This window comes from Podarcis bocagei (assembly GCF_964188305.1).
Source record: "Podarcis bocagei genome assembly, chromosome: 8".
In the NCBI taxonomy this organism is placed as follows: domain Eukaryota; kingdom Metazoa; phylum Chordata; class Lepidosauria; order Squamata; family Lacertidae; genus Podarcis; species Podarcis bocagei.
The window spans coordinates 51,133,889-51,149,331 of NC_138133.1; the positions used below are offsets into that span (position 1 = coordinate 51,133,889).

General features: G+C 43.8%; 1 long non-coding RNA gene across 2 annotated transcripts in view; it reads right to left on the reverse strand.

Moving 5' to 3' along the window:
* The window catches only part of LOC308593481, an 88,932-nt gene that overhangs the window by 67,425 nt on the left and 6,064 nt on the right, over positions 1 to 15,443 (reverse strand). The window lies entirely within an intron of this gene.

Consider the following 15,443-nt stretch of genomic DNA (forward strand, 5'->3'; position numbering starts at 1 on the left):
CACACAGCAAGAAAGTGTGTTGGGACAGTCCTTAAGAGGGTAGCAGCTGGGCCAAGTCTTGAACGTATGGAAGCCTTGCATGTGTACTGGCCCTTCTGAGTATACAAGGTGCCTCTGTAGCAGAAGAAAATCTTTAGCGCATGCTCACACTAGAGTGTTATATTTTAAACACTCATTTATTAATTAAAGCCAATACAATATATCACTGTTTTAATGACCTCCTCCAAGATGGCCTTGATTTTGGAGTTTAGCCATTCACATCCACATCTGGTGAAGCTTCCAGAAAAATTTACACAAAGCAGGTCATGTGTTCTATGAAGGGCCTAATCAAGTTCAGAAGGAACTTCCTGGTTACTATCTGAAGGAGGCTTTGGGGCTTTCCTTTCTCTGTCCATTAATGCTGAATTAAATAAGGTGCAACAATAATTGTTCCGTGTGGGAAAGTCAACCCTACGGCTCCAGTTCAATGCTGACATTTTATTAGAACTTTTACAGGTAATTAAGAACTGGGAGGAAAGCTCAGTGCTGTTTCACTCCAAGAGGAAATACCTACTTGAAATTGTTCTCCCCATTTTAACCCCCTCCGTGGCTCCTTCCCATGATCTCTCGGTTACCAAAGGTACTTCTTGTTTCCTTACAGGTGACAGAGGAAATGAGTTTAATATTACAGTATTAATATTATTCAAAGTAAGTGTGCTCATAGTAGATTTCACTAAGTTGGGTCCAGGCTTCCTACCAGCAGAAACATGTCCTGCTCAGGGCCTGATCCACTGGCTGATTGAGAGGATGTATGATTCTATTGCATGCATTAAACAATATGCTCTTTATAATGCAACTTTACATATGCAATCAAGCCAGAATCATTGGAAAATAACATGAAGTTAATTTCACAATAATATATTATTCTAGTGATCACTATTCATGAATATGTTTTGAAGCACAGCTTAAACACTAGCTGCTCCTTGCTGAGAATCTGATACACTTCTTACAACCTCAAAAGGAATGGAGGAAACTGTGAATGATTTATTTGAGACCCAGCAAGATCAGCCTGAACAGGTTGAGGTGGAGATGTAAGACTAGGGAGTTGTATTGGTGTGTTGTTACTTATTTGAAACAAAGTCCCACAAAGCAGATTAAGAAAACCCATTTCAGGACTGAGCTGCATTTGAAGAGTGGAAGGTGTACCATTTGAATATATTTTGTCTAATGTCAGTGCTGCCAGCTCCTTCAGATGACCTGTTTCTTGATCATTCAGCACGATTTGCTTGCAGAAGATTTAAAAACCTAGACTATGTCCAGTTTTCATTGATTATTTGTTAGATTTGCTTATAGGCAGTTGCATGACGAGACTTTGCATTCATGCTGATTTGCTTGTGGATTTTTTTACACATCTTCCCATTATTTATTTATCCCACACTTTTCAATACATTTTCCTGTCACTTTCCAAACACCAAAAAAACCCACACCCTTTTTTTAAAAAGTGCATTTGTTGTGCCACGGCAACAGAGTGTTTTAATCCACTTTGTGCAAACCTAAAATTCAAAATAATGACAGTCTGAAGGCACCCTCTGTTTTTGTCCAAATTCTTGAATATAATACTCTTTCTGAGGATCAAATAAAATAAATACAGTGGTGCCTCGCAAGATGAAATTAATCCGTTCCGCGAGTCTCTTCGTCTAGCGTTTTTTTTGTCTTGCGAAGCAACCCTATTAGCGAATTAGTGCTATTAGCGGTTTAGCGGCTATTAAAGGCTTAGCGGCTATTAAAGGCTTAGCAGATTAGCAGCTAAAAGGCTATTAGCGGCTTAGAAAAAGGGGGGGAAGCGGAAAAAAATCGGAACACTCGCAAGACGTTTTCGTCTTGCAAAGCAAGCCCATAGGGAAAATCGTCTTGCGAAGCAGCTCAAAAACGGAAAACCCTTTCGTCTAGCGGGTTTTCCGTCTTGCGAGGCATTCGTCTTGCGGGGCACCACTGTATAGCATGTAGTATTATGAAAACATAAAACAATTTGAGATAATTTGATAATTTATTGCATCATTTCCGTATAGTCTTTCTTAATTTAAGACATACAGTATATAGCAAATGGATATACTTAAGCACCAATAATTTGTGATGATAAAACCGTTTGACATGAGTTTTTTATTTGCAGAAGAAAGGGATAGCAGTTCCAGAAGAAAAACTAGGGATAGGGCAGAAACAGTCAAAATATCTAGCTAGCAGGACCAGTAGTCTGGGATGATGGGATTCGGAAACTTCAGCTGGTGCAGAATTCACTGGCTGGGTTGCTCACTGGAGCAAGATGGTTTCAGCATATTACGCAGATCCTGGTCCGCCTGCACTGGCTACCAATTAGTTTCCGGGCCCAATTCAAAGTGCTGGTTTCGACCTATAAAGCCTTAAATGCCTCAGGACCACAATGCCTCAAGGACCGCCTCTTTCCATATGAACCTACCCAGACCCTGAGATAATCTTCTGAGGCCCTTTTTCATGTGCCGCCTCCACGAGAGGTCCAGAGGATGGCAGCACAAGAACAGGCCTTCTCTGCAGTGGCTCCCCATCTGTGGAATGCTCTCCCCAGGGAAATCCGCCTGGCGCCTTCACTATACACCTTTAGGCGCCAGGCAAAAATGTTCCTTTTCAACCATGCCTTTGCCTGACTTGATCTGCATCCTATACCCTTTTTTAAAATGCTGGCTCTTTGGGGGGTTTTTTTATTGGGTTGTTGCATTTTGTTTTGATTTTATGTATTTGATATTTTATGAGAACTGCCCTGAGACCTTCGGGTATAGGGCGGCATAGAAATTAAATATAAATAAATAAATAAATGATGGGAATTATAGCCCCAAAACAGCTGGAGCCCCAAGTTTGGGAAATCCTTAATTAGTGAGAGCAAAAAGGAACAGTCCTCAGGATGATCTGCAATATCAGCTATAGAATCACATCTTAAACCCTTTTAGTTAGAACTTCTGATAATTTGTTGCTTCACTTTGAATACACCTACTTTTGTTTTTGTTTTTTAAAAAGGTGTTTTATTCCATATTTCTACAAAAAATGTTATATTTGGTAGTGTTGATACTGTGCGTGTGGCATTGTTTCTTGTTCACTTCTTGTAGATTGTGAAATGTTGGCTCAATTGTTTCACTTAGAAACATAAAAATAATGGACATCTTTATTAGAAAATGGAATGTATACATCAGCCAATAGCCAAACTGTTCTCCTAATCACGTAGCATTTAAAGGAACTTTAGATAAATGCTACTGTCCTCATTGAAATTCTTCTTTACATAAAATATGTTAATGAAGTAGAATGGTTAGACAAGACTGAAGGAAATTAGCTTCTGTTATCTATGCAAGCATAAAATTTGACCCAAATAAATCTCTGTTAATAATTGTGATACTAATGTGTGTTGCTTTGGCTTCTTCCGCTATCACTTGACTTGTACAGCAGTGATAATTTGCTTTTCCAAGGAAGCTTTTCCACGTATTCCACGCAAAATATCTATCTGTTAAGATCAATCCTAAAGAAATCATTAGTGTAAACAAGCTGGTGAGTGTCATTATCACAAAGGAGCATTAATTTAGTTTGCCAAATTGATTGGTTGATTACATTAATTTCCTCTAGGAAACGCAATGCACATGGGTAACCAGGCAGTCTCAAATCCTGATGTGTTTGAGAATGCCAATGGCTGTTACTGCATGGGTACAGAAATTGGGCCAAGGGAAGCACTGGTAGAATGTATCCCTCTTCCCAGGTATTTGGGGAGAGGAGAACTTGTTGCCTTAAAATTGTTTCCAAGTAATGTAAAACTTTGTCATTCCACCCTTAATGCCTGTCCTCCTGTACCGAGCAATTAATTAATTACTTGCATTTTTGCACTGAGGTGCCTCTAAGCAACAATAAAAACAGAAATAATAGAAACAACAAGCCATGTTTGAAGGTCAGCTGGCAATAATTACTTTTTAGGGTGCAACAAACCACTATCCATAGTTCAGATGTAATGAAAAGCCAAGGCCTCCTGATAGCTAATTCCACTTTTGCGAGAGTAGGAGCAAAGAAGGAGTGATTGGTTTGCATGCACAAGCATGGGGCTTTTCATGGAGTTTGGTCTATTATGTGTGGACATGACACATGACCCAGAAGCTACATTTCTTTCTATATATTCCAAGGCTTTATCCACCAAGGAGAAACATTGACCTTAATACTTGGCTAGCTGCTCTATAATGCCTGCAATATTGCTTCTAATAAAGCTTCCTATTTTACTGCAATTGTTGCCTTTTGGGAAAGAATTTGGGACATTCATGACACAGATAAATAGTTACATAAAAAATCAATCAGCAGAGATTATGACTGATTGGGTTAGAGATGAAAGCAGTCTCTCTCAGTTGTATTTTTATCCTCTGGAGAACCACATTTCTCTGAAGTGCTTTGATGACCCTGGTCAATAAAGCAGCAAAAGCAAATGATATATGGCAAATCTCAATCTTGGTGCTGTCCTACTTTTCCTTGCCTTTTCGAGAACTGCAAGTGAAACTGGTGTTTCCTTTACCACTTAACCTGACTTTTATTTCAACAGTGCATATTAATAATGTGCCAGATAGCCAACACAAGATCTGAATTGCTTCATTGGCTTATTGCTCCATTGGCTCTTCTGATCTACACAGCAACAACTGGATTTCAAGGCAGATTGGAGGAAATAATACTTGCTGCATTCACCATTTTTGTTGTTGCTGCTCATATCCACAATGGAGTCTGTGTGGTAAAATATGAGCTTTTATCATAATTACTAATAAATACAGATTGCATTTTAAAAGTATGGAAATACGTTTCTGACTGCCTTCAGAAAGAATTTGGGGACTAGACAAAATGAAAAGGAATAATGCCTTCCATTTTGGGGGATGTGTGACTACTTGTTATTTTTCCTTTTAGTAACTAAGCTTCCTTGTGCTGCCTTCAGCTTGGAGGGGGGGCCCCCGCAATTTTTAAGAGGCCTGGAAGAGAAGTAGTAAGAATGTGACTCTTTGGGTTTATGAAATAAACTCAGGTTTTCAGTCATGTAATTTTTTCTAACACAACAGTAGTCATTTCTGTAAATCATTGCCTTGAAACACACATTTTACTGTAAAATCCACAGTAAATTGCTGCCTAACAAGGAACATCTGCCAGTATTTATTCTCTTGCAAACATCTCAACATTATTGGCTCAGATATGTCTGGGTAGTATCAGGAGCAGGAAATGCCAAAGCAAGTTTTTCTTATTGAGGAACATCGCCTGAACTCTAGCAAAAAGCATCCACTCAGTATGAAAATCATTCTGTAATAAATCTTGTCTTGCTTTAAGCAAGGCTGGATGCAAGTTCTAAAGTGTGCTTATGTCTGGAGGCATAATAGGTATACAAATAAAAGTAATGTTTAAAATTTGCGGTGTAATGCAATCTAGAAAAGATATATCCACAGCAGCTTTTGTGTCTTTAGTTTTAAATATTTGAAAATAATATAACTATATATAACATGATACTTTGGCTAGATATTCAAACTATGGTGACTCTTCTCTAAGACAGGGATAGAGAAATTTGTGGCCCTCCAGAGTCTCCCAAATTTTGTCAGCTTCAGCCGAGAGAGCCAGTTGTCGGGGATTATGGGAGGTATAGTCCAACAGCATTTGGAAGAACACACATTTCCCCAACCCTGGTCCAGGACTAGATTACTAGTATTTTGTGATTTTATCTTGTGAACAACCCTGAGACCTGCAGGTATAGGGTGGTATACAAATGTTGTTAATAATAATAATAATTTGCCTATGTGGTGATGAACATTAGTGTTTTTGTTTCTTTCATTTTGTTTATTTTAAACAACACTTTCCCCGTAGTGATTTGCAACAAAATGCATCCAAAATAATAAATAATAGTAAAAAAGATTCAGCACACTCTGCAGAAACAGTTGGGTCTAATAAATAGGTCATTCACACAGTTCTAAAAAGGAGATCCTCTATTGAAGTTGTGAAGAGCAAATGCCCTAATGAAAAAAGGCAACACACAATACCTCTGAAGACAGATCTTAAAGCAGAAGAGAGTATTTGGAGGAGCTGCTCTACAAGTAAGAAACCCTGCCATGTCTTATATTTATACCTTGGCTCTGATTAAATGCATATTAATGAGTGAACCTGCAGACACACTAGCTTTAACCAGCCATTGGTGGTAGTAAAAATATGATAAAGGAGTTATTACAGCTTAGTGTAATAATCACTTACTGAACTGCATACTGAACTACGTACCTGCTATATACAACAGTTTAGCTGCTGTGCCTATTATTTCAATTAGGTAAGCATCCAGCTAAATATTTTAAAGAATAGATTACCCCAGATCTATAAACAATTCAGTGAAGTAGGTACATCCTGATGAATTACATAATGGAGACAGCACAGGAATCACCTCTTTTATGTCAAATGAGGAAACCTAGTGAAATGTCAGTTGCAATAAAAACAAAGTACTGGGTTGTATTCAACATTAGTCATACTCAGGGTAGAACCATAGAAATTAATGAACATGACTAACTTGTTACTTTAAATGGATCTATTCTGAGTAGTCCTGGGTGATATATTGATAAGCGCCTCAGCTGCTGCGTTGAGAGGTAAGGCAGTTTTATCCTGCGCCTTGTCAGCTGGGGCCAATGCAGCTTCTTTCATCACCACTGTTTATCACCAAACCACAATGTTTGGCTGGTGATACATGGCGATGTTGAAAACCTAACATCACCCAGCTCTAATTCTGAGTAAAACTCCAACCATTGTTTCCAGCAGTGAATTAATGCAGAACACTAGCCCTGAACCTTATAGCATTATGGTTCTGAAACAGAACCAGGGTTGATCATAGACAGGAAATTGGAAAGAGGGAAAAGGGAAAAGGAGAGAATCCTAGCATCCCACATAGTGCAAACTTGTTGGGCCACAGCAGGCCAGCAGCTGGCCGAAACAGAACACACATGTTGAAACATTAAATGCATTTCACTAAAAGGGAAAGCCAGAGGTATAATGACTGAAGTGGAAGAATAGAACATTACTTAAGCTGACATATCTGTGTGTGCTTGTGGGCCCTGCTCTTGCCACTTACCATCTGGCTTGGGGCGGGGCCTGGGGCCTCACAAGGACTGCGTGCTGCTTGCGGCCTGCTGCCCAGGAAGACTCCCCTGAGTGAGTGCTTGTGGGCCCTGCTTTTGCCACTTACCATCTGGCTTGGGGCGGGGCCTGAAGCCTCATAAGGACCGCGTGCTGCTTGCGGCCTGCTGCCCAGGAAGACTCCCTGAGTGAGTGCTTGTGGGCCCTGCTTTTGCCACTTACCATCTGGCTTGGGGCGGGGCCTGGGGCCTCATAAGGACTGCGTGCTGCTTGCGGCCTGCTGCCCAGGAAGACTCCCTGAGTGAGTGCTTGTGGGCCCTGCTTTGGCCACTTACCATCTGGCTTGGGGCGGGGCCTGGGGCCTCATAAGGACTGCGTGCTGCTTGCGGCCTGCTGCCCAGGAAGACTCCCTGAGTGAGTGCTTGTGGGCCCTGCTTTGGCCACTTACCATCTGGCTTGGGGCGGGGCCTGGGGCCTCACAAGGACTGCGTGCTGCTTGCGGCCTGCTGCCCAGGAAGACTCCCTGAGTGAGTGCTTGTGGGCCCTGCTTTTGCCACTTACCATCTGGCTGGGGCGGGGCCTGGGGCCTCATAAGGACTGTGTGCTGCTTGCTGCCTGCTGCCCAGGAAGACTCCCCTGAGTGAGTGCTTGTGGGCCCTGCTCTTGCCACTTACCATCTGGCTTGGGGCGGGGCCTGGGGCCTCACAAGGACTGCGTGCTGCTTGCGGCCTGCTGCCCAGGAAGACTCCCCTGAGTGAGTGCTTGTGGGCCCTGCTTTTGCCACTTACCATCTGGCTTGGGGCGGGGCCTGAAGCCTCATAAGGACTGCGTGCTGCTTGCGGCCTGCTGCCCAGGAAGACTCCCTGAGTGAGTGCTTGTGGGCCCTGCTTTTGCCACCTACCATCTGGCTTGGGGCGGGGCCTGGGGCCTCACAAGGACTGCATGCTGCTTGCTGCCTGCTGCCCAGGAAGACTCCCCTGAGTGAGTGCTTGTGGGCCCTGCTTTTGCCACTTACCATCTGGCCTGGGGCGGGGCCTGAAGCCTCACAAGGACTGTGTGCTGCTTGCTGCCTGCTGCCCAGGAGGAGTCCCCTGAGTGAGTGCCTGAGGGCCCTGCTCCTCCCTGCCACTTACCACCTGGCCCGGGGCGGGGCCTGACAGGCCTCACTAGGACAGTTGTTACTGCCGGAGAGGCACAGAGTGTTTTTAAAATGTTTTTTAAAAATTTTCTTTGGATTTTTTGTATGTGGGGGGTGGGGGTGGGATGGATGTTTGGTTGGGCTTGGGGAATTATTATTTTTTTTATTTTGATGTTTTTGTAATTTTTACATTTTTTTGTTTGTATTGTTTTATTGGTTTTGTTTGTTTGTTTAAGTTGTTATTTTGTTTTTAGGGGGAGGGTTCAGGGCTGCCGGGGAGTGGGCCCCAGCCCACAAAATGGCTGGGGCATGTTCCACAGGGGGGGATGCACTGGGACAACCGATCTCAGTGATCACGGGTAGGAGGAGGAGTTACGCTAAGACCAGACCATGTCATTACAGAGGAGGCAGGTTTAGTCGTTGTCTGAGGACTATCCCTGCCTCCGGGTCTGGTCCTGTCCGGATGGATACTAGAATCAGCAAGGGATACCCACGTGACCTGAAGGTGCTGCTGTGCAATGCCAGGTCAATGATTCGTAAGACCACTGCCATCCATGACTTGATCATGGATGGAGGATTTGACCTGGCATGTGTAACAGAGACTTGGTTGGATGAAGCAGATGGGCCTGTCCTTGCCGCTGCTTGTCCACCAGGTTTCTCTTACGCACAGCAACCCAGGTCACGTGGGCGGGGAGGGGGGGTTGCAGTGATTTTTAGGAAGTCATTAGTTTGCACCAGGCGTCCTATTGGGAAGACCCAGTTTTCTGAGTGCATGTTCTGGAAGTTGGGCAATAGGGGCAGTACAGGATTCCTTTTGGTGTACCGACCTCCCCGCTGCACCAAGGATTCCCTGCCCGAGCTGCTCCAGGTCGTGGCGGATGTTCTCCTGGAGACACCTAGCCTGGTCGTCCTAGGGGATTTTAACATCCATGCCGACACGACCTTACAAGGGGCCGCTCGGGACTTCGTGGAAAGCATGGCCTCCATGGGGCTGTCCCTGAATAAGTCTGGCCCAACCCATAGCCGTGGACATGCCTTGGACCTGGTGTTTACCTCTATGGATGTTGGTGATCTGACACTAAGTAAAAGCGAAATGAAAGAAGTGCCATGGTCAGATCACTTCCTGGTGCAACTGGACTTCTCTGCGACCCATCCCCTCTGCAGGGAGGTGGGACCAATTCGGATGGTCCGCCCCCGCCACTTAATGGATCCAAATGGTTTCCAGAGAGTGGTAGGGGATGCTTTATCCCATGTTGATGGCCTTTCAGCCGATTCCCTGGTGGCCCGCTGGAATGTGGAGTTAACCAGGGCTATTGACTGTTTGGCTCCGAAGCGCCCTCTCCGATTGCATGGAGCCCGGACAGCCCCGTGGTTTTCCACGGATCTGAGGGCAATGAAACAATCGTTGAGACGGCTAGAGCGCCGGTGGCGGATAACTCATTCCGAATCTGACCGGACACAGGTTAGAGCTCAACGTCGAGCCTACCAAGTGGCGATAGCGACGGCGAAGAAGAATTTCTTCACCGCCTCTATTGCATCTGCAGAAAACAGCAGCAGGAGACTTTTTCAGGTGGTTCACAATTTAGCGGAACCACCTGCAACATCGGGGCCCAGTACGGGCCACATGTTCTCCTGCAATGATTTTGCAAAGTTTTTTGCAGATAAAATCGCCCAGATTCGGGAAGAAGTAGACTCCACCGTGGGAGCAGGGCCGGGGCGGGAGAGTGCTAGAGTTCTGTCTAGTCAAGTTGAGTGGGATCAATTTCAATCTGTTACCTCCGAGGATGTGGACAGGCTGCTTGGACGAGTGAAACCAACCACCTGTCTCCTGGATCCTTGCCCATCCTGGCTTATAAAAGCTAGCCGGGAAGGACTGGGCGATGGGCTTCGTGGGGTGGTGAATGCTTCCCTCCGTGAGGGAGCCTTCCCAGACCCGCTGAAAGAGGCGGTTATTAAACCGCTTCTTAAAAAACCATCTTTAGATGCGGCCACGATGGCCAACTATCGCCCAGTCTCAAATCTTCCATTCCTGGGCAAGGTGATTGAGCGAGTGGTTGCTGAACAACTCCAGGCACGCCTGGAAGAAGCGGACCATTTGGATCCCTTCCAGTCGGGATTCAGGCCTCATCATGGGACTGAAACTGCCTTGGTCGCACTGGTTGATGATCTCCGGCGGGCTAGGGACAAAGGTGAGAGCTGTTTCCTAGTTCTGCTGGATCTCTCAGCGGCGTTTGATACCATCGACCATAGCATCCTTCTGGACCGTCTTGAGGGGCTGGGAGCTGGGGGCACTGTTATACAGTGGTTCCGCTCCTTCCTCCTGGGCCGTGTTCAGAAAGTGGTGGTGGGGGATGAGTGTTCAGACCCTTGGGCCCTCACTTGTGGGGTGCCTCAGGGTTCTGTCCTCTCCCCCATGCTTTTTAACATCTATATGAAGCCGCTGGGAGAGATCATCAGGAGGTTTGGGCTGGGTGTTCATCAGTATGCGGATGACACCCAGCTCTACCTCTCTTTTAAATCAGAACCAGTGAAGGCGGTGAAGGTCCTGTGTGAGTGTCTGGAGGCGGTTGGAGGATGGATGGCGGCTAACAGATTGAGGTTGAATCCTGACAAGACAGAAGTACTGTTTTTGGGGGACAGGAGGCGGGCAGGTGTGGAGGATTCCCTGGTCCTGAATGGGGTAACTGTGCCCCTGAAGGACCAGGTGCGCAGCCTGGGAGTCATTTTGGACTCACGGCTGTCCATGGAGGCACAGGTCAAATCTGTGTCCAGGGCAGCTGTTTACCAGCTCCATCTGGTACGTAGGCTGAGACCCTATCTGCCTGCGGACTGTCTCGCCAGAGTGGTGCATGCTCTGGTTATCTCCCGCTTGGACTACTGCAATGCGCTCTACGTGGGGCTACCTTTGAAGGTGACGCGGAAACTACAACTAATCCAGAATGCGGCAGCTAGACTGGTGACTGGGAGCGGCCGCCGAGACCATATAACACCGGTCTTGAAAGACCTGCATTGGCTCCCAGTACGTTTCCGAGCACAATTCAAAGTGTTGGTGCTGACCTTTAAAGCCCTAAACGGCCTCGGTCCAGTATACCTGAAGGAGCGTCTCCACCCCCATCAGTCTGCCCGGACGCTGAGGTCCAGCGCCGAGGGCCTTCTGGCGGTTCCCTCATTGCGAGAAGTGAGGCTACAGGGAACCAGACAGAGGGCCTTCTCGGTAGTGGCGCCCGCCCTGTGGAACACCCTTCCAGCAGATGTCAAAGCGATAAACAACTATCTGACATTCAGGAGACATCTTAAGGCAGCCCTGTTCAGGGAAGTTTTTAACGTGTGACATTTTACTGTATTTTTGGTTTTTATGGAAGCCGCCCAGAGTGGCTGGGGAGGCCCAGCCAGATGGGCGGGGTATAAATAATAAATTATTATTATTATTATTATTATGAATGTTGTAGAACATCTGTGGAAGGGAAAGAAATATGCAGCAGACTCAAAAGAGAAAACATATAAATGGCAATCCTTGATAATCTGGAATTCAGACTGGAGACCACAGATAGAAGGCTGAAATGGGCTTGGAGTCTTACGTTGTGCAGACCGCATAGTGATTGCAAATGTGATAATCAAAAGTTTATGGTAAGCCTCAGTAATATTAATATTTTTTTTCTTTATGTCACTCTACACAATGTTTATTATCTTAAGAATGTAATTACTCCTCATTCCCCCTCCACTTCCCTAAAAATAGAAATAACAGCTGCACTATGTATAACATCTGGATGGTGTCCTGCAAAAATAAGAATCTCAGGTATTTTGAATACCTTCCTGTATGATTTTGAGCTTCCTGCTCTCAGAGTTGCCTATTGTCAATCCTGCATATGGTTTCCATTAAGGAGAACCTTTGCAATAAAGCCTTGACTTACATACAGCAGTTAAACATCTGCACTGCATTAGGATAGAGATGAGACAAAACCATGGTGCTTGAGGTTAAATCTAAATTTCCTACTGCAATCCTAAAGTATGATTTGTTAAAAGAAAAGCAACCAAGAAGAGTAGAAATAGAACCTTAGACTAAAATTAGCAGTCAGAAAGTATTAGCTGCTCACTATTCTTTATATGAAGTGCAGTTTTTGACTAAGAAGAACACAATGACCACAACCATTCTGAAACAGAGTTCCCTCAATTCTCATTTGTTTTCTAAAGAGGGCAGGTGGAGTTCCTTGGGCTATTTTAACATTTATTCCTGTGAACTATTCCTGTTGCTAGCACCTTTCTGAATGAATGTATCTTTAGCTATTGCTAACTCCCATATCTATCTTTTTTTTTAATATGATATTTATTGAAAAATTTTGAAATTACAAAGAAAAAACAAAGCAGAAAAAGAAAATAGAAAAAAAAGAAAAAACAAACCACATCAAACAATACAAATTCAAAAAACAAAAATACACCACAAGCAAACAAAAATAAATCCATCATTCTCAAATCCTCAACTCTCATTACCTTCTTTCTTTGACCTCCTCCTCCTCCCTTTTTTTGTATCCTGGTTAATAATTATGCAGCAAATCCTTTCCATATTTCATAGTATTCTGTCATTATATTACCTTAATCTATTTTCATCTTATCTTATAGAAAACCTTAAAAACTTAAAACTTAAATCTTATTTTTACCGACTTCTCACAACCATAATATTCTTACCTAATTCTTTAAACATTTTTGCTAGAACCAAGTAATTTCGTTCCAACATTTTTCTAACATTCATCAATTTTATAAAACAATCCTGATAATAAAAAGAGAAATAGAAACAATCCAATCTTCATCCAGCGTCCCTTCCTCCTGGTCCCGGGTTTCGTCAGTCCTTTTTATCCCATCGATCTAGCGCATTAACCTGGTAACCTTATATCCGAGGCCCTTAAATCTCTTCCATGTCCCTTCCGCAGCTCTTCTTCATATTCTCTTTTCACTCGTGGGAACTCCAGCTTGGTGATGTTTTTGACCCTTTTAAACAAATCAGCCCCTTTTCCATAGTCCAGACTCAACTCCATGTGGTATTTAAGGAGATGTTTCAGAATCCCTCCAAAATTGAGAGCCCCCACAGCTCCAAACATCTCACGGCCCATTGCCAGTCTCGGAAAGTCCAAACATCCCTGCATAGGGGGGTCTATCCAACCCCCCATTTCCAAACCAATCCAAACTTTATCTTTCCAAATCTGGCTTTTTCCAAGTTCATTTGTCAAATCCAAAAGCTCTTGTTCCTGCAAGGCCGCAGCTCCCTCCATCTCTGGCGCCCAAGATTCAGCAACATCCTCTTCTCTCATCTGCTCTGTCAGGACACACTCCTGATCTAATTCCTGGGTGGGCTCCACATAGTTTCCCACTGCCTGTTCAAAAATTCTGGCCGCATTAGTCATCAAATCCATCTTCTCACTTAACTGTTCCAGTAGGGCACTTGTTTTACAGAGAGCACACAACAGAGCCTCTGAATACATTGTCCTACAAGGTCACAAGTCCATTCCCACGATTGTAATCTGAGACAGCTGCAAGCTCCCTGGAATTAGTTACAGTTTCATAGTCTCCCTCTAGGGGGAGAACTTCTATTTGTTCTTGCAACAAAGTATCCTTTTTAAGATATTTTGTCAATATTTGTTCCTTTAAAGTGCGAAAGGGAACAATGGAATCACTATGTTTCTCTTCCTTTAACTATCTGTCAAAAACGTTTGTCTCTGGTCAATGAGCTTCAAACGTCAGTCCTGACACCCCACTCCAGGATCAGGACGGTGGAAAGTTACTTTACTTTAAACTCACTTCTGCAGGTTTAAACAGTCCAAAAAAAAGATCCCCCTTCTTCTCCTGCTGCCGAAGGGGGGTTCAACAATTTTAAATGATGAAAGCCAATCCTTTAGAAGCGATTTTCTGAGCTCTAGTTTACGTTGTCTTTGCTTTATTCTGTCTACAAAGAAACGGAAGGCTGACTTCCTGTTTAGACCTTCCCGTTTCAGTACCAAATTAAAGTAATTTTTTAAGTCCAATTCCTTTCTGCTCGCAAGTCCTTATTTAAAGTCCGATTATTCAAAGTTTAAGTACTCATGGGTGCTTATTTTAGAAGCCAAATTGTCCCAGGAAAAAGGCAGCGCTCTCCGGCAACGGCTGTGCAGCTTCGCTCCACGGAAATAGCAGTTGACTCACAGCACCGCGCCACTTTCCCCTCTTCACTTCGGAGCCCGTTAGTGGGTTCCTTTGTGGGTTGAGGGGGCGCTAAGGGTGCCCGCCGAGTCCCATGGCCACAGGCTTCATCCGCCTGTGATTTTTAGCAGGGTCCCCGCTTCGCCGTAGCGGAAAAGACCCGTTTCACGCAGTTAACTCCCATATCTATCAACCAATTATCCATTTTCACCTTACACTAATGTGAAAAATTAAGAAAACTACTAATATCAGAAACATGCTGCTATGTGATTAGTATCATAATGCACAGGATGAGGAAAATGATGTTACTAACATGAGCAGAAACACATGAAGGTGGTAGAGTCAAAGGTGCCTCCCTTTACAGTGATCTACTTTACTTTAACAATCCATGAAACAGAGACAGAGTCTTAATAGACTAAGCAAATTATACCACCTCAGATTGCAGGCTAACATGTGAGACACTTAGACAGTTCTAGTCCAGCCTTCTCTCTAAAATGGCATGATGAAAATATACTTGCACTGTCTTTCAGATGGTACAGAATACGTACAGTACTACTACTACAACAACTATTACTTCACAGGGTGAATAACTGAAGGAAAGAACATCTGAAGCAATCTTGATTCATATATTAATTCTAGATTACAATGTTGAACTTCTGAATTCTTTGCTGGTAGGTAAAGCAAGAGTGAAAATTCAACTCCTGGGGGTAACCTAGTGCATTTTTACATATGCAAAAATCCACAAAACTTTGCACTCAGATGCTTTTGACAAGTAGTGATCGCAGTAATAGGGGATCACTGTCAAATGTTCAGTAGTGACTAATAAATGTCACCCAATGGCTACATGATGCCAATTAGTACTTAATGGCCCCCCCATGGGGAGCCTGGGAAACAATCAAGAAAAGTATGAGAGCCTTTTAATATTGCTTTGTTTTTCTTTCCTTTAAGATGCTAAGATAATAGAAAATGTCAATTTAACCTACTAAAGAAATAAATGTTTTTGGGATCATCATGGTAAATACAGTTT